Source organism: Danio rerio, chromosome 14 (assembly GCF_052040795.2).
Source record: "Danio rerio strain M-AB ecotype USA chromosome 14, GRCz13ab, whole genome shotgun sequence".
In the NCBI taxonomy this organism is placed as follows: domain Eukaryota; kingdom Metazoa; phylum Chordata; class Actinopteri; order Cypriniformes; family Danionidae; genus Danio; species Danio rerio.
Window position 1 is genome coordinate 44,861,328 of NC_141034.1, and position 21,295 is coordinate 44,882,622.

At 34.9% G+C, this 21,295-nt stretch overlaps 1 protein-coding gene across 11 annotated transcripts in view; it reads left to right on the plus strand.

Annotated features, from left to right (window-relative positions):
- Positions 1-21,295, plus strand: part of tnmd (tenomodulin) — a 344,370-nt gene that overhangs the window by 198,968 nt on the left and 124,107 nt on the right. For 3 of the 11 annotated variants that reach the window (XM_087280536.1, XM_087280542.1, XM_087280543.1), the window contains one exon: positions 15,121-15,222. The exons of the other annotated variants lie outside the window; for them this stretch is intronic. The gene's annotated coding sequence lies outside the window, so the exon portion shown is untranslated. The remainder of the gene's footprint in view (positions 1-15,120; positions 15,223-21,295) is intronic. 11 annotated transcript variants of the gene reach the window in all.

Consider the following 21,295-nt stretch of genomic DNA (forward strand, 5'->3'; position numbering starts at 1 on the left):
CTGGGCTTTACTCATCGTTTGAGCAAACAGCATAAATGTGGCCTTCCTGTCAGAGCAAGAAAAAAAGCGCCAGTAAGTGAGTTTTGATTCTCATTCTGTTTGCTTACTGCTTTGAGGATGCTCGGACAATTGAAAATACTAAATCTTAGAACTAATTGAATGAATTTTCAGGGAAGAACTTCAGAGAAGGAAATCTGGATTTAACTGGATCCAGCACAAACCAGAGAAAAGGTCATATCAATCGAAAGTATCACTCTTTTTGTTGGCACAGGGAAGGCTACAATATTTACAAAGAATGATTCATTATTTACAAAGTAAATGACATTGTATGCTTGCTTAGGAATGAGGTACAGCAAAGTTAGACAACTGTACTTTCATTCTAAAACTAATACAAAGTCAGTGCAGCCCACAAGCGGTTTGAAACCTAAGCAAGAATCGCTTTAAGATGAGAATCCAATCTTTTTTTAAGCCTCTTTTTTATCAGGTTAGCAGCCAAAACATACTATATCCACCCAGTCAGACCCAGAACCAAATCCCTCATCCTCAAAAGCAGAAAATGTAAGGAGAAATGGAGGTAAAAGAAAGTCAATCATGTAAAGTTCACTTTTGTACTCACTTATCTCAGAACTTTATAATATTTAAGTACACATGAAATCAAAACTAACCATTTGATTTTGTTAGCTCACTTTGCTAGTTTTGTGGTGAAAAATTGCTTTGTGCATGTCATTAAAGTTATAGCTCAAAATACCCCTCAGATTAATTATAACATATTTTAATATATCGTCACCTTAGACTTATAAGGTTCTATCTGACATTTTTGTCAAAATTGAGTTATTGACATATTCTTATTTACATCATGGGATGCTTTTTATAAGTTGTTTACATTTTAAGACCTTTTATTTAAAAAACAAATGTGTCACACATACTGTTTGCTATGGAATGCAAAACCTTTGAAGCTCAATATCTCAAAATCATTCAAAATGCTAGAACCTTATAAATCCAAGATTACAATAAATTATATATATATATATATATATATATATATATATATATATATATATATATATATATATATATATATATATATATATATTAGGGATGTAACGGTATCAGAATTTCACGGTACGGTAATACCTCGGTATGAATGTCACGGTACGGTATTCATTGAATCATTTACAGGAAAAAAACTAAACTTATGAAAATACTCCAAAAAAGTGCCAAAAGTGTCAATGACATACAAATTAGTCATCTATCTGTAAGCTTTGAAACAGGAACTTCAATTTTAATAACAAAAAAATATTAAACCATGTAAAAAAATTAAGTTTCAATTTAGTAGTGTTGAAAAATCATCACATTCAACATTTAATCACTCACTCACTTAGATAGAGATGGCTTTAAAGGAAAATTATCATATAAATATAATCTGGTAAAAGCTGGTTTCTCTGGGTATTTACAATGTCCACTGCAACAGAAAAAAACCCTCTCATTTGGGACTGAGGTTTCTGGGACAAGAGAGATATGACTTGGCCCAGGTTGACAGCAGTGGGTAACGTTGTGCATTGTCTTTCCCCCACTTGAGAGGACAAACCATGAGTGAGATAGAGATCTCATGTCTGCATCAATCTGAACAGTGTGCTGTGTTTCTGCAGTCCCCATGACTGATTATTAGTCGTATTCCCCAACTTGCAGGCACGTGCACACACAGTGCTCAACCTGTGCATTGCACATGTCCTTTTTAGTCCTGGATAGAAAGTTCCCTTCCAAAATGATCAAAAGTGCCCCCGCGACGCGACATACCCTCCGTCCCCGCTTTACAATACGCGCGCGGCGACAACACCCGCTTTAGGGTTTTCCAGCTCTTTTTGATCCCCGCTTCTAGCAGCACACTCCATTTCCGCATTACTGGATCTGTAGCGACAACAGACCGCAAGGGATTATGGCCAAGCCTGGGCTGATGGGAATTGTAGTTTCCGGTACCTCCCGTTCGCTTCATTCGCCTGAGCAAATTTTCTCAGAAGAACTATAGTTTTACTGAGTCATGCGACTACGGTAATATCGAAAAAAATTAATATTGCGGTATGACGGTATTTACAATACCGTTATATCCCTATATATATATATATATATATATATATATATATATATATATATATATATAAAAGGATTAATTCCTATAATTCATATATTCAATTAAAATGGCTTCATGGGCAAACAAACAACAATTGAAAGTATTATATGTCTGCATTTTCTATCTGTCCTCATTATAGAGGTTTAAAACTTGATCACTGCTCATGAAAGATAATAATAGCTCTTCTGCTGTTATTTTTTTGTTTGAACAATATCTTTAATAATGTACTCAGGTTTGGCTGTTGCCTCAAAAAATTCTCAATAAGTCTAATTTAAAATAGTTCATTTTTTCCACCAAACGATTTCTACAAAAAAAAAAAAAAAAAAAATGGCATTGATTCAAAGTCAAACTGAAACATTTGCCTGTTTATCATGGGCCTGCCAATATTCTTAGCCTTTTTGTAAAAGGTTTTAATTTTTACTTTTTAAAAGCATTTCTCTTTTGCTCATTGTGTTGTGGATAATTATTGCATTTATGCAGTTTTATAACATTTATTTAATTTTTATATAAATGCTATTCACAAATGCAAATTTACAAATGGCAATCTTGTCACATTAAAAGAAAGCATCGGATAAAGGCTCCTGTCATTGCTAGACTGAATAATCAGACCTGATATACCAATGACACAATCACAGCAAAGCAAATTAAAATTAAAGATAAGTAAATACTTTTGCCTCTCATTGAAGTTTGAATGATTAGAAATGAATATATATATATATATATATATATATATATATATATATATATATATATATATATATATATATATATATATATATATATATAATTATTATTATTATTATTATTATTATTATTATTATTATTAGCCCCCTGAATTATTAGCCCCCTGTTTATTTTTTTCCCCAATCTCTGTTTTCAACACCTTTCTAAACATAATAGTTTTAATAACTCATTTCTAATAACTGATTTGTTTTATCTTTGTCATGATGACAGTAAATAATGTTTTCCTAGATATTTTGCAAGACACTTCTATTCAGCTTAAAGTGACATTTAAAAGCTTAACTAGGTTAATTAGGTTAACTAGGCAGGTTAGGGTAATTTAGCAAGCTATTGTAAACAATAGTTTTGTATTTTAGACAAAATAAAACAAATAAGACTTTCTCCAGAAGATAAAATATTCAGACATACTGTGAAAATGTCCTTGCTCTGTTAAACGTCATTTGGAAAATATTTTTAAAAAGAAAAAAAAATTAAAGGGGGGCTAATAATTAAGCCTTCAAACGTGTGTGTGTGTGTGTGTGTGTGTGTGTGTGTGTGTGTGTGTGTGTGTGTGTGTGTGTGTGTGTGTGTATGTATGTATGTGTGTATATATTGCATGCAAAAAGTATTCATAGTGCTTCACTTTTTTCAAATATTTTTATGTTACAGCCTTATTCCAAAATTCAATTCAACTATAGCACATGTCTTTGGACTGTGGGGGAAGCCGGAGCAACAAGGGGAGAACATGCAAACTCAGGGGAGAACCAGCAACCTTGCTGAGGTGACAGTGCTAACCACTGAGAGACCGTGTTTCCCATTAATGATATCCATATAATATTTAATCTGTGACAACATAGTGAAATTTTATTTAAAAATGTTATTAACTTTTAAGTACACCATTAAGCAAACACATGTAGATTTCTCTGCATGAAAGACAGATTAACGTGCTGTTTCATCTCCGATATGGTAGGAAGTTATTTATAAAAGAAATGTGGAGGATGTTAAATGTGATGGGATGATTGACAGTTCAGTTAAAAAAAATAGATGTAACTAAGCAACTGAATGTACGTTGAAGATGCAATTATGGAAAACAGTGTTTTGTCCCAAATCTTGCCTACTCTTCTGGTACACACTCAAATGTATGTATTTTTTCTTCTACTTTTTTGCCATAACCATATGTCAAGCGCAAGCGTATACGGCACGACCTACACTCTCAGAAATAAAGGTACGTGAGCTGTCACTGGGGTGGTACCTTTTCAACCATAACCCACGGCGCATGCAACGTGCATAGCTATGCCTCCATACTTCTGCACGCTGTTTCTGTTGCTCTACAATAACACTTCTGAAACTCTAGCTGGAAGTGAGCTGTTTTTGTCCTTCTGTGTCTAGTTTCTTTGCTGGTGTTTTGTTTTTCTAAATGCTTTTAAATGTACAAGTGGTTCAAACTCGCTCATTTTGAGGTAGGAACCTACGGACTTGCAACAACTTTAACCATGAGGTAAACACAAAACAAAACTTTCCATCTGGAGCTCCTTCACGGGACTCCACACTTGTAAACAATCGCTCCATCGGTCTTGCACAGCTCTCTGTCCCGCCCACTGGGCCGCACGAGCCCGATGGGGTGATAGTTTAGAAGTGTGGACTTTTTAGACACAAACGCCTGCTAATTTAAGGTTCCGACCCAGCTTTGCAATTTGTCTATGATAATAGATGCACAATATTCAATTATTATTTTTTTTTTCGTGTGTTTTTTTTTTTTTAAAGAATAATAACTTGCTTACCAATGGCAATATTTTATTCTAGTCCTTTTTAAACAATTAGGCATTTATACATGTGATGTATGTAAAAGGTTTTATATTAGTTTAAATGGGTTATGTGGCAGATGTTGCACTCTCTTGCTCTCGTTAACAAGCTTAATTACTTGTGCTACAAGACAATATAAAATCTTTTTAATCTTTGTGTATGAGATTTAAGGTTTGGGACTGTGCTGAAGTCTGTTCTGAAATGAAAGCGTCAGACTTGACATTATTCGCTATGGTTTTTAATGGCCGCGACTCGCATTGACAGGTGAAAATCTGATCTACCTGCTTACACTGCTGACACAAGGGCATGGATCCAATTCATATCGGATAAATTTCCACGTATGAACAAGGCCTGAAACTGAATTGAGTAAATCAGAATCCATGTGATTTTTTTTTTCCCTGCTTACATGTACATGGGCCATATCCGATCAGTGCCACGTGGGGAATTGAGTCACTTGAACCAAGTAGTATTAATGCAGACATATGGTGATGTTTTCTCATCTATTGGACACGATATTTTAGTGGGCTGTAGCCCCCAATATTTCTACTTAGCCTCCCTAAAACTTTTGCGATTACCTCATAAACTGTACACTAAATTATCGCCTCAGCAAAGAGCATAGAATAACCAAGAGGCGACACTAGTGTGATTTGGGAAACAGTCACTAGATGGCGCGGTGGCCATTTTGGAATGAAAATTCCAATAGACCAACAACATATTATAAGACAGTAAAATAATAATAAAAGTGCTGATGATTGTAAGTGTTATATCGCCGTCTTTCAGGTTGCATCTTAAATTGAATGTACTTTTTTTTAAACTAAATAAAAAACAAAGCAACTGCTTGCCATCGCAACATCAGCTGATCGCTTTCACTCCAAAATGGCGTAATCCGGGGCTGCTGATGGGCGCTGCTGTTGCAATGAAACGTTCTATTAAGTGTCGCCTCTTGACGATTCTAAGCTCTTTGGCCTCAGTCCCCTTTGATATGAAAACGGCGGCATTTGATCAGCAATCTACAGCCATGGATAGCGAGAGAACGAGGTGTGTGTTTACGGATAAATTGTTATAATATCTGCTTATTTGCAGTTCTTTGATATAGATAACCTTGTATCACCTGTATCCCAATGTCATGGAGGTGCAGTCGGGTTTTCTCGGTGTTCACCTCATCAGCATAGCCGTTTCCTTCAGCAAAATTGTAACTCTTAACGAATATTTTGCTATTTTTATTTCAAAATGAACTACTAATATTAAACACTTTACAGTTCATGTGGCATTAACTATACCATACAGTCTTGAACAAAAAGGATTAAACACAGTGACAGAAGCACTTAGAGAATGTACTCGTTTTAGCTGTCACCGAGTCACTGACAGAGATAGAAACATCAAGTGTTGTCTAGTATTAAAAAAAATCCTTCTTATTTATTATTATCATTCAGATCGTGAAATATGGGAAATAGCCTGTAAGTTCAAAAATATATATTTATGTGTGTGGAGGGTGGGTGTGGGTGTGTGGGTGTGTGTATATACATTTTTGTTTACCTTTTAAGGAGCTGAGCCCCCCTAAAATGAAAATCCTAAAATCGCCCGTGGCAATATTTTCAATATAATAAATTATATTAACCCTCCCGTCATGTTCCCATCTCACCCCTTACTTTAGTGTTCCTGGTCAAAATTGACTGGTCTGTTTTTACTGCTTTTAAATTTTTGACCACCAAATATTTAATCAACATTCTTTAACTGTGAACATTGTCTTAAAGTAGTGTTTAACATGAATTTATAGAATTAGACATAAAATAACTGCAATGAAAATATAAATAGGCACTTAAAATGTATTACAAAATTAACAGTAGATGACAGAAATCGAAATGCGTTGTTTTATTATTTGAATGATTTTTCAACCAGCAACGCACCAACAAACTGTGTCTTTTCCTGCGTATTGAGTGCACAAATTTTAATTTATTCCTTCAATTGCACTATATTAGTGTACTAATGTAGGGAATAGGTGACGCAGTGGCAGGTCACAGGTAGCTGGTTTGAGCCTTGGCTGGCTCAGTTGGCATTTCTGTGTGGAGTTTGCATGTTCTCCCTGCGTTCGCGTGGGTTTCCTCCGGGTGGTTCGGTTTCCCCCACAGTCCAAAGATATGCTGTACAGGTGAATTGGGTAGGCTAAAATTGTCTGTAGTGTATGAGTGTGAATGAGTGTGTGTGGATGTTTTCCAGTGATGGGTTGTGGCTGAAAGGGCATCCGCTGCCTAAAAAAACGTGTTGGATAATTTGGCAGATCATTCCGCTGTGGCGACCCTGGATTAATAAAGGGACTAAGCCGAAAAGAAAATGAATGAATGAATGAATGAACCAGCAAAACCACAGGTGATATGAGAAGTGTCTTGCTAAAAAGTCAACTGAAAGTATTGCCAAGACTAAGGGACTAAGCCGAAAAGAAAATGAATGAATGAATGAATGAATGAATGAATGAATGAATGAATGAATGAATGAATGAATGTAGGGAATAGTAAATGATTAGGCACTAGCACTAGGCCATTTTTGAGTGAGATGCTAATGGTCCAATCCAATGAAAAAAATTATGTTAAGTTAAGCTTAAAGTGCTAGACCCAGAGATTGGTATGAATTTGTACAGTCTTATGAGTGAATATAGTCTGGATACCCATTCATTTGCTAAGGTGGTCACTTTTGACCTAGAACACACAGGTGTAACAAAGTTGATTAAAAATTCAATGAGGTGATCATCACTTCTATATGTTTAAGTACATAATGTGGAGGATATAATAAGTTCTCGAAGCAATCAGATGACAAAAACACAAACACAATATTTATGAGTCAGATTTGACCCGAACACGACAGGAAGGTTAAAAGTCCTATAGTATTATTTTTATTTTAACCATAAAAGTTCTGCATCGCATTATTTATTCATTTAATTTAATCAAAAGCCATTTGATCATTTGTGAAACAAATAGATTGAAGTATTCACTTTGCCGAGACCTAATATGATAATCCAATTTATGAGCATCGATACTGTGTCGCTGACTCGGAGCAACAGGGTGTCATGAAACCAGCCCACCCTTTCCACAAGCACATTACTAATGACCATGTGATTAGATTTGCCAATTTAATGAACAAATTAGTCAGTGGTGTGTACTTGCATTCTCACTCCTGGCATATACTAATAATTCCAAAATGATTTCCTACAGTACATTACCATCATTTGCCACAAGTGCCGAAGTCAGAGGACATTAACATTTTATAATTTGTGGCTTCAATGAGTAAAAGCGGTGGATTACAGTAAACACACACACATGCACACACACACTGACATTCGGGGCTAATGAGTGCTTCTCTGCGAAATGGGGAGACACAGTAGGTTATTTATTCCTTTAGCTGACATTTTTGTAAATGCCACATATCCACACGCTTTTGGCAATGACTAATCCACAATATGTTAATATCGACGTCCATATCATCGTACAAATTAGCCATTAAATATCATGTGCCTCATAATTAGGGCCCGTTTCACATATTGGGTCATCTTGGGGAAAAGACAATGAATGAATAATGGTGTAATGAATAATTCCTTTCTTTTATTATCCAGCTGTGGGTAACAATACCCTCCGCTCGCCGCCACCAAGTTACTTAATTAGCAGTGTGCTTGCTTCTGTTGTACGTTTACCTGTGCCTTATGCATTGTACTGTAGGTCTCTTTATAATTAGAATAATTGTCTCCGGCGTGACTAAATTAGCACCGTAAAAAAAAAAACGAAAGTTCATTTCGTGAAAACGCTCAGGATTTCACAAGCATCTAAAGCCGCAGGTGCACTGTCGCACAGCGAGCCCTGATAAACCGTTACCCTTTCCACACAATCCCAGCATCCAGCCGTCCCTCCCACAACAATAAAGCCTGGCTAAATGAAGCAATCATCTCTACTGGAGGCATCAGTCAGAGCATGATAACTGCCACGTATATCACCATCCGCCATATGGTTCAAGTAGTCAAACCCAAACCAATCGCTGCGTGCCAATTTGTCACGGTGAAGCCTGACATGATTAAATAGTTCTGAGGATGATTTGGGAGCAGAGGAAGTGTCTTTGACCACTCAGATGGTCATCTTCTCTTGAGATTGGAGGTGGCAGGAACAGCTGCTGGATGCACCGTGTTTCATTTCGGGATACAGTGTATATATATATTGTTTATTTAATTTTTTTCTGTAGCTGCAGGCGCACTATGTTTTATTCGATTTTGTTTTCTTTTCTGGGGGATGCTGTTATGTTGGCTTTCGTATTTGCCCTCTAATGCTGCTTTAGTAAGTCACACCAAGTGAAGTAAATGCAGGTACACTAGAGATGCTTGATTCTGGATTTTAATAAACAATGTAGATTGACTTTGGTGGCAGTACATAAATGAAGTGCTTGAGTAAAAATACAGATATGTGAATAAAATATTACTACCATAAAATTGTTGGATCATTCCACACTTCTTAATTAATTTATTTTTGTTTATGGGGGGGAGCGGTAAATATGCTAATTTGAAAAGTACACTAAAGTTAAAAAGTTGAGTTTTACCAATTTTTAATCCATTTAGCTGATCTATGGGTCTGGCGGGGGCTTCTTTAGCTTAGCTTAGCATAAATCATTGAATTGGATTAGACCATTACTATTCATTTTCTTTTCAGCTTAGTCCTTTTATTAATCTGGGGTCGTCAGATCAGAATGAACTGGCAACTGATCAAGCATAGTGGATGCCCTTCTAGCTGCAAACCATCACTAGGGAAACAACCAAAATACATGCTAGACCATTAGCATCTCAAATAAAAACTGAAAAGTTGCTTTTGGCTTTTTTATATTTTGTTGGTCTTAGTACAGGATGTCACTACAGAGGAGTCAAGCTTTATAATTATCCAAACACTTTTGTAAAATTTTGATTGAAATGCTAATAGTCTAATCCAATTCAATGATTTATGGTAAGCTAAGCTAAAAATGCCCCCACCAGACCCAAAGATCTGCTAAATCAGTGTTCCATGAGGACCACCAGCTCTGCACATTTTCCATGTCTTCATAACAAATGCCTGATTGAGATTATCAGCTCATTAGCAGAGACTGAAAGACCTGTAATCAGTGTGACATCCAAAACATGCAGTCTAGATGGTCCTCCAGGAACATGGTTGAGAAACTCTGCGCTAGATAGATTATAAAAAAAGGCAAAACCCAACAGTTAAACTCTAAAGGAATTTTAAAAAATAATCCTAGTTAAAAAAAGGTGTTCTTTAAAATATTCCTTTTCAGTTTTACCTAACTAAGCATGCTAATGTACTTCTACATGTTTATGTACTTAAGTAGTTTTAGTAGTTTCTAGTCCTACAAATTTAGGTTGAAAATATACCTTTTTGATTTGGCATTTTATCAGTGAGAATAGCTTTTTCAGCTATAATTTAATATTTATTTCTCTTTGTGATTTGTATTGTGCAGTTATAGTGTGTATTGCACTGTAAAAAAATGCAGGGTTCCACACAATTCATTCATGTTGTCCCAACACAAATTGATTAAGTTAACTGAACACTTTTAACAAATTGCATTGAACATAAAAAATTAAGTTGTCCAAATGAAATATCAAGAATTGTATTGCTTTAGCTCATTTTAATTAATTGGAACAAGCAAAAAAAAAATAAAAAATTGAGTGTGTGTGTTTAATAGTGCTAAATAATTCAAATTGAAATTTACATTGAAGTGTTAAAAGTAAAATTTTCTAAGTTATTAATATTTTTTGCAAGAGAATATGTTATTACCAGAATTATTCATTATTTCCAATTAGCTTTAAAGGTGCAGTTTGTAAGTTTGACACCCAGTAGTTGAACTATGTACTGCAATGTACTGCATTCCTGAATCAAAACAAAAGCAAACACAGGTTGCCATATTGAGGACTAGCAGGAGCAAGTCTGTTGATTGAGCCTAAACAATGATCACCTCAGGTACACCTCATGTGCTTTATCCAGTGTTAAATGCTAACAATGTGAGTTTGAATTCCATTTTACATTAAATTTATTCCCATACTACTGAAAGCAGATCTTGACAATAAAATAAACAGCTTGAAATTGAACTTTAGAACTGTAACTCAGTGCAAGCCAACACATATCAGTGATTCGGAGTGTACATTTAATAATGTAAAGAGGTTTAATATATTATAAAACCTAATGTTTACGTTTGTAATAATTATATTATTCGCTAATTAATAACCTCTTGTGGAGCTCTGAATCTGCTTCTCATTTCGAAGTTTGCTATTGACGCATCACTGTCACGGACGCATACTTTAAGAGCCTTCCTGACTGAATGAATGAAATATTTTCATGAATGAATATATGAAATGTTTTCCACCAAGTCAACCTGAAGTGCTGAAATATAATTGGTTAAAATGGGATTGGGCGGGTTAAAAGAACCAAAACAAAGACAGGTGTTCTGGCACGTAACGCACATTTTCTAAGCAGAATATCTGACAACATTGTTTTTCAGATAAACAAGAATGCTTACTTAACAAGTTTCTTAAATATCTGCAAACATAATATGGTATTTTTATGCTTTAGAAGTCAAAAACTAACATAAAGCACCTTTAATTAAGTAATATGTAGCTAATATATAAAACAAAGCATTTTTGTTTTACTAAATGTCACAGATAATGGTTTGTTAATATAGCGAGACTTATACCTTAAGATATAATGTGACCAAAGTTCGCATCATGCATGGAAAAACATCTTAAGACTTCCAAATGTAACTTGAAATAAATCTTGGTTTAAAGTTTTTTTGAACATGTTTCACGACACTGTGAGCATGAGTAGAATCTGGGCGATGTTTTGTGACGGTAATAGATGATGCGCGCGCACTGACAAGGTCTGAATATGAAAACATTGTCAATTTCACTCAAATTTAGAGGACATCAAAGCTCAGTGCTAACATGCTTTTTGCCTGTGACCTTCACAGTTTGTGTGTATCATTTCCAAGCCTCCAGCTCATCCAATTTACTCCGACTGTCAAGAACATGATTAAAATGGCTCTTGGAGGACTGCAGACTAGGATGAGTTCAATCTATATTTGACATTATTTTTTCATGCCAAAGATGCGAAACTCAAGAAGAATAAAAATCTATTAGAAATTAATCACAAAAAAAGATGACTGCGAAGGTATATGATTGTGCCTCGGCAGAAAGCTTTGAAAATGAATGCAGTCAGGCTAATCCTGTTGAATGAATTACACAGGATAATAATAAGGGAACTAGCATCGAGAATACTATAAGGCAATTTCCATTTGTCTTTTTGTAGCGCACGCAGATGAAATCCATTGTGCGACGTTCGCCCGTTCTGATTTGTGGGCTTTCAAATCAATAGGAAGTGCTCAACAGCAGACAGGGACTACAATATTTCCACAGACTTCTTTATCATCGTTATTTCTCTGATTGCTACTTCAGTGGTCGGCCTGAAAATCTGCAGATTCTCACTGAGCGTATTGATTTATTTTTAATACCAGAGACTGCGAGAAAAGAGTTGATGAACTTCGTATAATGGTCTCTAGGTCTTTGAGTTTAAGGAAGCACGTATATGATGTGATCTCTATTATTAATATTGTCTGAAATTTTATATGTCATGGATGACACGGTGGCTCAGTGGTTACCACTGTCATCTGACAGCAAGAAGCTTGTTGGTTCAAGTCCCGGCATTTCTGGTGGAGTTTACATGTTCTCCCGGTGTTGGCGTGGGTTTCCTGCGGGTGCTTCAGTTTCCCCCACAGTCCAAGAACATGCAGTATAGGTGAATTAAATAAAACTAAATTGGCCATATGTGTATATGTGTGCGTGTGAGAGTGTAACGGTGTTTCCCAGTACTGTAAAACTTATGATGTAAAACATATGTTGGATAAGTTGGTGGTTCATTAAGCCGAAGGAAAATGAATGAATAATGTCGTTTTCAGGCATATCTTTGGTTAAAATACAGAAAATCTTGAATACCATAAGGTGCATTTACATCTTGGCAAGGTGCTCATAAACACCCTCAGCATATCTTTGAAGCAATAATATTGCAGTTTACAAAAAAAATATCAAATTATTATTTTTGTATTATTGTTCTAAAAGTCTTTAACGCTTATGCAAAAACAGTATTTTTTTTGTTTTAAATCCACTTTAGATCTTCTTCACAAAAAATATTAAATCTCAAAAGTTTTTAGACAAAACTAAACTTCAACAGTTTCAATTTACTAGAATGTCTATGTTAAGCAGCGTTGATACAATCTGCAATGTAAAAAAGCTATAGAAAAAAAAGATTAACTGAATTGAATTGAATAGATTGACAACGTTTCATCCCGATTCCAATTTAAGCTGCACTAATTTTTCAGAATAATGTTGAAATTTAAAAGCTTCAAAATAAACACGCCGATAACTAGGGCTGTGTGATTAATCGAAATCAATTTGCAGTCGTGATTTGAAAATGTTGCGATTGGCAAGAGGCCGCAATATAAAATACATATTATTTAACTTCCTCCACCCAGAGCAGTGACTGCCGTCTGTGTGTGACAGCCTTACTAGCCAATAGAGTAAGCACACTTTCGTTCTACCCAATCCGAATTGCGCAACCAAACTGCAGAATGCCTACAATAAAAAGCAAGCAAACAGGAAAGCGTGAACGGGTGGGATGATTGCTTTTGCCACTTCAGGAGCATTAATAGACAAACTATTATAAAAAAAAACAACAAAAAACAGGACATCAGTAATATCGGAATATCTTGGTTTCACAGACACCAAACACCCAACAAAAATAGGTAATTTGTAGGAGCTGTCACAGAATTGTTGCCACAGCATGAGGAAATCCAACAACCAGCACCTAAAAAGCACCACAGGTATGAAGATATGAAGAGCGTCTTGCTAAAAAGTCAACTAAATGTACTGCCAGTGACAATCAATCTGGTAGAAATTAACAGCAAAGTAAAATTTCTGAGTTGTTTGCTGAAATAAGTTGATATACTTTCAGTTACACATTTTAGTAAGAAGCTACAAAAGAGATTATTGAGCTGATGCTTGACTACAAAATTAAATTGCAAATCAAATCAAAATATCTGCCAAAAAAATTGCAATTAGATATTTTCCCCGAATAGCATTTTAACAAAAAAAAAGCTGAATTTTAGTATGAATGAGATGTTTCTTAATAGTTTGATTTCTTTTCTTTTTTGTTGTTGTTGTTTTTCATTTCAATCATATGTATATTTTAATAACTGCAAGCCAAATGAATTTTTAAAAGCATGCAATTATATTTATGTAAAGTGTTGGCATGGATTTTAGATTAGTTTTTGAGAATATAATGAAACACTTGTATGCATTATGAGTGATATTTAAAATAATAAAAATAATAATAGTGTGTATAAATCAAAGTTGTAATACACCATATAATAAAAACTCAGAAATAAATGTACAAAACCTGTCACTGGGACAGTACCATTGAAAAGGTACAATTTTGTACCATACAGGTGGACATTAGTACCTTTAGGGCAGTGTTTCTCAACCACATTCCTGGAGGACCACCAGCTCTGCATGTCTACTTGACCAAACACACTTGATTCAGATCATCAGCTCATTAGCAGAGCCTAAAAGTGTGTAAGGGGTTTGACAGACAAAGAAGACATCCAGTGATGGTAGTCCTCCAGGAACGTGGTTGACAAACACCGCCTTAGGGTAAACTTTTGTACCTTTGAAGGTTCACTTTTGTACCTTTAAGGTACTATGAGGTACACATGGATACATTTTAGGCATTATGTACCTTTAACAACCTGTTAGGAACAAAATTGTACCTTTTTAAAAAGGTACCACCCTAGTGATAGATTCTGCACCTTTATTTTAAAAAAGGTAATATTGATTGTAATATGGTGAATATGTAAAACGTTTTTGCTTTAAAAAAAAAAAACAGAGTCGTTATATAAATAAACTGTAATTAATAGACACATAAGCAATGTAAAAAAATAATAATAATGTGATACTTTTTTGTAAGAACCTGGAATTTTTGTTTTGTTTTTTTGTATTGATGCACAAGGGTTTAAAGTCTTTTTAGAATCATAAAATCTTTATTAACCTGTAGACCCGGAGCATGGGAATAGTTATGCTTTGGTGTGTAATGTATGTCATTCTGTGCTTTATTACAATTAATGAAGAAGATCCAAAGGAGAAAATGAGAGCACTGGATGCGATATTCAGCCAGGCTCTTAAGTGATCATAATTTGATGAGGAGTTTCACTGAGTAATGCAACTGACAATCAGCTCTGCACAACAAATCTTGCATGCTATAAATGAGTTTGTGGATTTTTATTTTGATTAAGTGCACTATAGATTGGTAAAATATGTTACACACACACACACAAATAAAAACATTTTGCAATTGAAAATTTCCTTATAGCTGCCAGTGAATCATTCATTCTTTCCTCTACATTATGTTTAGACATTCTTCTAAAAACAGAAGGCGAACACAAAAGCAATTTTCACACACCTGCGGGAGAAGGTGATCTGTTTCCAAGAAAATACAGAATATACTGTGAGAAAGGTATGCATAACCATGCACACATTTGTATAACTCGCATTGCTTTGTTAGAACTGTCTTCTTTTCGTTGACTTTATGAATCACTTGTTGAGAACAAGTTTTGTGCCAGTGAACTAAAATAAAAAAGGCAATCAATCAGTCCGAAGCGCACAACAAATTAAGAGAGGTGTAAAATCAGTCAGTTTTTTTATTTGGAAAACTGACTCCAGACAGTAAACATGATTCATATTTTAATGAAAATCTTATATAGTGACCAGTGAGTTATTTATTTTCTCTACATTATCTTCAGATATTCTTCTTCTTCTAAAAAAAAAAAAAGCAATTTTCACACACCTGCTGGAGAAAGTGATCTGTTTCCAAGAAATGTTTCAGCGAACAATGCTTGAATAACCCCGCACAGATTCTTTCAACTCAAAACATTGCATTCTTACAAATGCCGGTGTTCCATTGTGTCTTTTTCCCCCCTGTTGACTTTATAAATCACTTGTCAGGGACAAGCATTGTGCCATTGAACTAAAAAAAAAAAAAGAAAAGAAAAAAACTTTCAATTTATCAGTGACAGCCATACAAAAAAGGCCAAATTAGCTGAGGTAATTACGGGTCAGTTGACATGGTACACTTTCAAACGGTTCTTTTACTCACTCCACAAGTATTCCTCAAAAGCCTTTTCTCCTTAACTATTTAAAGCGTTTTGTGGCCATGGAAACAATCTCATTATTAACTCTATTGTTTCATGTTGACTTGTGCCGCTGACTGCACTGTGTTTAGCCTCGTGGTGCCAGGAAACTCTTTGAAAAGAAATCATTACAGTATATAATTGTTGTTCAAAAACAGTGTTAAAGTGACCCTAATTACTCAAGATTCAGATTTACATTGAAGTCGCTTTGCTGAAAACAAACCCTCTGCTCCACAACACTACTGATGTACTAATGTACCAATCTCACAAATGTGACTCTGTGATCGTTTAAAGAGACCTGTTTTGGTGTCGAGATGAATAAAAGTGGTTTATATATAGAAAAACTTTAATTACTTTAGTCAAAAATTATAATATCAAAATCTAGGTTAAGTGAGGTTGCAAGCTGTAAATTGTCTTTCAGTGTAAGGATGTTGATTTTAACATATTAAAGGTATAATGTGCCCAAAACTGAAAACGTTGTCATTTTTCACTCACTCTTTACTTGTTCTGAACCTGTTTGACCTTCTTTCGTCTGTTGAACACAAACGAAGATATTTTGAAGAATGCAGAAAACCTGTAACCATTGACTTCTATTGTATTTGTTTTTCCAGTGGTATCAGGTATTTAGCTTTCCTTAAAATATCTTCATTGTGTTCAACAGAATAAAGAAACCACTTGAGGGATATTGAACTATTCCTTTAAATATCAAGATAAAAACCCAACTTCTTGACATGTTCAAACAAGTGTGAGTTTTGCTGTTTCGGTAACAATAAGGTTAATTAGTTAATGCATTTACTAACATGAACTAATCATGAACAACACATGTACAGCATTTATAAATCATAATTGAACATTTACTAATGCATTATTAACATCTAAGTCCATGCTTGTTAACATTAGTCAATGCAACATGAGTTAACATGAACTAACTATGAATTACTATATTTTCATTAATGTTAACTAACATGAACAAATACAGTAGTAAATTTATTGTTCATTGTTTGTTTATGTTAGTAAATGCATTAATTAACATTAACTAATAAACCTTATTGTAAAGTGTGACCGTTGTTTCTATATTTGTTTTTCCAATGGTTACCAATTTTTAGCTTTCTTCAAAATATCTTCATTGTGTTCAACAGAATGCAGAAAAACCATGGTATACTTGAACTATCCCTTTAAATATCAAAATAAAAACCCAAGTTCTTGACATGTTCAAACTCACACCTGCGGCTTCTCCACAATGAACGTTCAGCGTTCTCCTCCAGCGCCCAAACTGCAGTTCTACACAAGAATTTCTGCCAGAGGAGAAATGGTCGTGCCCAACAGAGTCTGGTTTCTCTCTAGGTTTTTTTCTTTCACTTTCGTCAACTAGTGCAGTTTTGTTCCTAGACACTATCACCACTAGCTTGCATTGTTTGGGACTTGTAGAGCTGCACATCCATGGGTTTGCTCTTCAATGTTTGGACTTTCAGCAGTGAAAATGAAACCATACTGAACTGAACTAAACTGAACTCTGAAATCTAGACTGACACAGTTTTAATTTACTAGAACTGCTATGTTAGGCTGCTTTAAGACAATCTACATTGTAAAAGCGCTATAGAAAAATTATTAATTGAATTGAACCAAGTGAGAACTTATAACTGGTTTGCAAAATGCAAATGTTCAGTGTAACAGGATTAAAAAGTCTTTCTAAAGTCATATGAAAAATCTGACAGTCATTTGTCAGTCTCATAGCACCTCAAAGAGCGCATGCTGCTACAGCAGAGGGAGTTTAATGCTCTTAAATATGTGATAATTATACTTTTTCTTGGAGTGCAACCTGCTACAAACCTAAATCATTCATTTTATTGATAGCAAAAATGGGTATTGCCTTAGCTTGGTTAAGCTTTAGCATCACTGAGCATAATTATTTAGTTGTGGTAATCATTTTAATTAGAATTGCAGTTTATGTATTATTATTTCAGTCTATGTAAAAAGAAATGCAATTAAATTTTACTCAGAAATGTTTAGTAAATTTTATAATTGATTACAAGGAAACGATATGTAACTGACAGTAAGGAAAACTAAAATAGTAGTAAAACATACAAACAGTCTTTCATTCATTTTCTTTTCGGCTCAGTCCCTTTATTAATCAGGGGTTGCCTCAGCGGAATGAACCACCAACTTATCCAGCATATGTTTTACACAGCGGATGCCCTTCCAGCTGCAACCTACTGTGAAACACCGACACACACACATACACTCACATACACTAAGAACAATTTAGCCTTCCCAATTCACCTATAGTGCATATGTTTGTAAGTGTCACTTTAAACACAATTTAAAATAAAAAAGGTTACGCTTGATTGTAAGTTGTGCTTTTTACAGTCTAACTGTTTATTTAATTATCGAGTAACATTAATTAATTATATGTACTTACTATATGGTTGAGGATGCTAAAGAATGCAGTTTTTAAATATAAGATTATTTACATTAATTATGCATAATTCATTGTAATTACTAAAACAAAATGTACACAAGACATGTTAAAGAACACCTTCATATATTAAGCTATATATAATTAATATATTATTTATAATAATATTAAAACAATTCAAATTATTAACATTTGTATTCATTCATTCATTCATTTTCTTGTCGGCTTATATAGTACATATTACATATAGGACTGGCTATCTACAAAAAATTTTGCACAAAATATATATTTGATTTTGCAGGAAAGGTCATTGTGATGTTTTAAAGAGTATTGTTGGAGATTTAGCTACCCTTTATTCAATCATTCATTTTCTTTTCGGCTTAGTCCCTTTATTAATCCGGGGTCACCACAGCAGAATGAACCGTCAACTTATGCAGCATGTTTTTACGGAGCGGATGCCCTTCCAGCTGCAACCCATCTCTGGGAAATGGCTACCCTTTAATCTTCTCATATTTATGAAAAACATTTGAAGCTCTAAAGCAGCTGTTTCCTTGAAAAAAGATGTGGTGGTGTCATTAGAAACTGAATTGGAAATGACGTTATTTTAATCGTGAACTGAGGTGGGCCGGTCTAAGGCTTGAAACTTTAAAAAGAGTGAAAAAGAGTCCCACTCCGGCCATGCACAAGAGTGACAGCTCTCATACCTTTATTTCTGAGAGTGTAACCTGTAATGACACTCATAAAATTACATGAGGGTGAGTAAATAATGAGTACATGTTATTTTATTTATTTATTTTTGGTTGAACCATATCTTTAATACTGAGAATTGTATCTTGAAATAAAGTGTGACCCTACATTTAAAAATAAATATATTTCACTCACCCTCAAGCGGTTCAAACCTTTAATGAGTTTCTACTTTCAGTTAAACACCAAAAATTATTGGCACCATAGCAGGAAAGTAAATGCTTTATTTATTTTGTAAGTAGCCAATTTTAGGTTCATGGATTAAAGTTAACCAGAATAACCCTGAACTGTGAAAAGCTTTTCAACAATGACAATAAACCAAGTTGACTTCAGTGGCGTTATCAGCTTGAAAACAGTCATCATTACTTACCTCCAGTCAGTGTTCATTCAATAACAGTGTTCACCAGTGTTTGCATAAGCTCCTCCACTGTAGATTTCTTCAGCAAAGCCCTGCTCCACATGGTGGCACCACCGCCATCCTCCTCCACTATCTCTGCCATTCATGCAAATAGCAGTCCTTTCATCAGACATCAGTGTCAAATCAGTGCAGAGGCGCGCAAATCTACAGCGTTTGATAGAGAAGTCGAGCTGCATCTGCTGACACTAAGTGCAATGATTAAAGATTTACCTCTTGTCATCTGTCAGATAAGGCATCTAAAAAAGCCCCGCTTAGCGTTTTAGGCCAGATAAATAGATTTAGTGTGAAGTTCAGCATATTATTGAAAAACCGGTTTGCCGGATCGCGAGGTAAATGGGCGAACATACTTCATATCAGAGATTCCTGGGTGTCAAATAGGCTGTCTATAGGATTAACACTTGCTCCAGCAGATGTTCGTTTCCAAAACATATGTCAGCGCTTAAGCCTGGTGTAAACAGAAGCTGTGGAGCGGCTTTATCAGTTTTGGAACAGGCTTCATATTTACAATGCCTAAAGCAGTTCGGTTGCACATGCTGCTGGTCAGAGCCAGTTGAAACATTGCCATCACCTGGACAACACAGAAAATTCAAACAAATCCTTGAACAAAAGGCGTGCGTTATTTTAGAGGTGGAAAGAGAAGCTGGGGAATGAAGTGAAGGAGAAATGGAGAGCTGCTTAAGTCAGCGCCACAGGTAGAGCTTCAGCATCTGTGGCTTTGAGGTGTTTTAATGTTTTCGCGCCCATGGAGAGTCGGGGAATCTTCCATCTGTTTCTACTCCACTTTAAGGCCAGCGAGGGTAAATCATCATGTCTCTTGACCATTGGCATCTGTTAGTCGTATTCGCAGTAGGATAGGGTTGGTATCATTGGCATTTATCCTCAAGCTAGTTGTTCACCTTTTTAAACTAATGTAGTGCATTCATTTGTGAGCATTTCTGTTGTTTAAAATCTACCATAATCGCTGAAAAGTTGAAATTCCCCTGAAGAAAGCTTGATTTCCCCCTTGAAGAATGTCAAAACAAGGTAACTTTTATTGGTCTAGTGTCTTAAATAATATATTAGTAATTAAAATAATAGATAATATAGCCTAAGTGTACATTTGACCACCCCTTTAATGGATACCATTGTGATTGTGCCCTGCAGTCTATGTGGGAAAATATTCAGTCAGTTACTGTAAATATTCAGTCTGAAATCAGCAGGTCTAGAGCATCGATAAACAAAGTTTGACACTTTTTTTTGTATAAGTGTTTGTATTTACATATATATATACCCATGAAGTAAGCTAAAACTAGATGCATAGTTTGGATTATAATAGACTCTATTGCTCATATTTCAAAGTTTAAAGAATAAAATAAATGCAAAGTTGTCACATTGTGTTTTAAACAAATCACACATCTGCTGAAATAGCCAATCACAGGTCACTATAGGTCAGTATACATTCATTATTCCTCAAAACACTGAAAACTTTAATCAAGTTTAATCAAAAACATTTGGTTTACACAATTGGTTCAATGAAGCGTGGCATTTGTGAGGATGGCTTCTGTCTGAGAATGTCCCAATATGAGCACTATTGGAATGTCAGGACTTTAATTAAGTTCTTTGAATGTGTAACTCAAGATTGTTTTTAAACTGTATGGAATTTATGGAACTATTCCTAACAAACAATATTAATATTACTCGGAAAGGTTTGCAAGCAAAATAAATGCATTTGCTTGTCTATATTCTTACTCTCAGATGAAAAAAAAAAAGATTTACTGTATGTTTCAAGTTTCCTCGATTACTGTGCATATGCATGTGTACCAATAAAAAGTGTGTTATATAT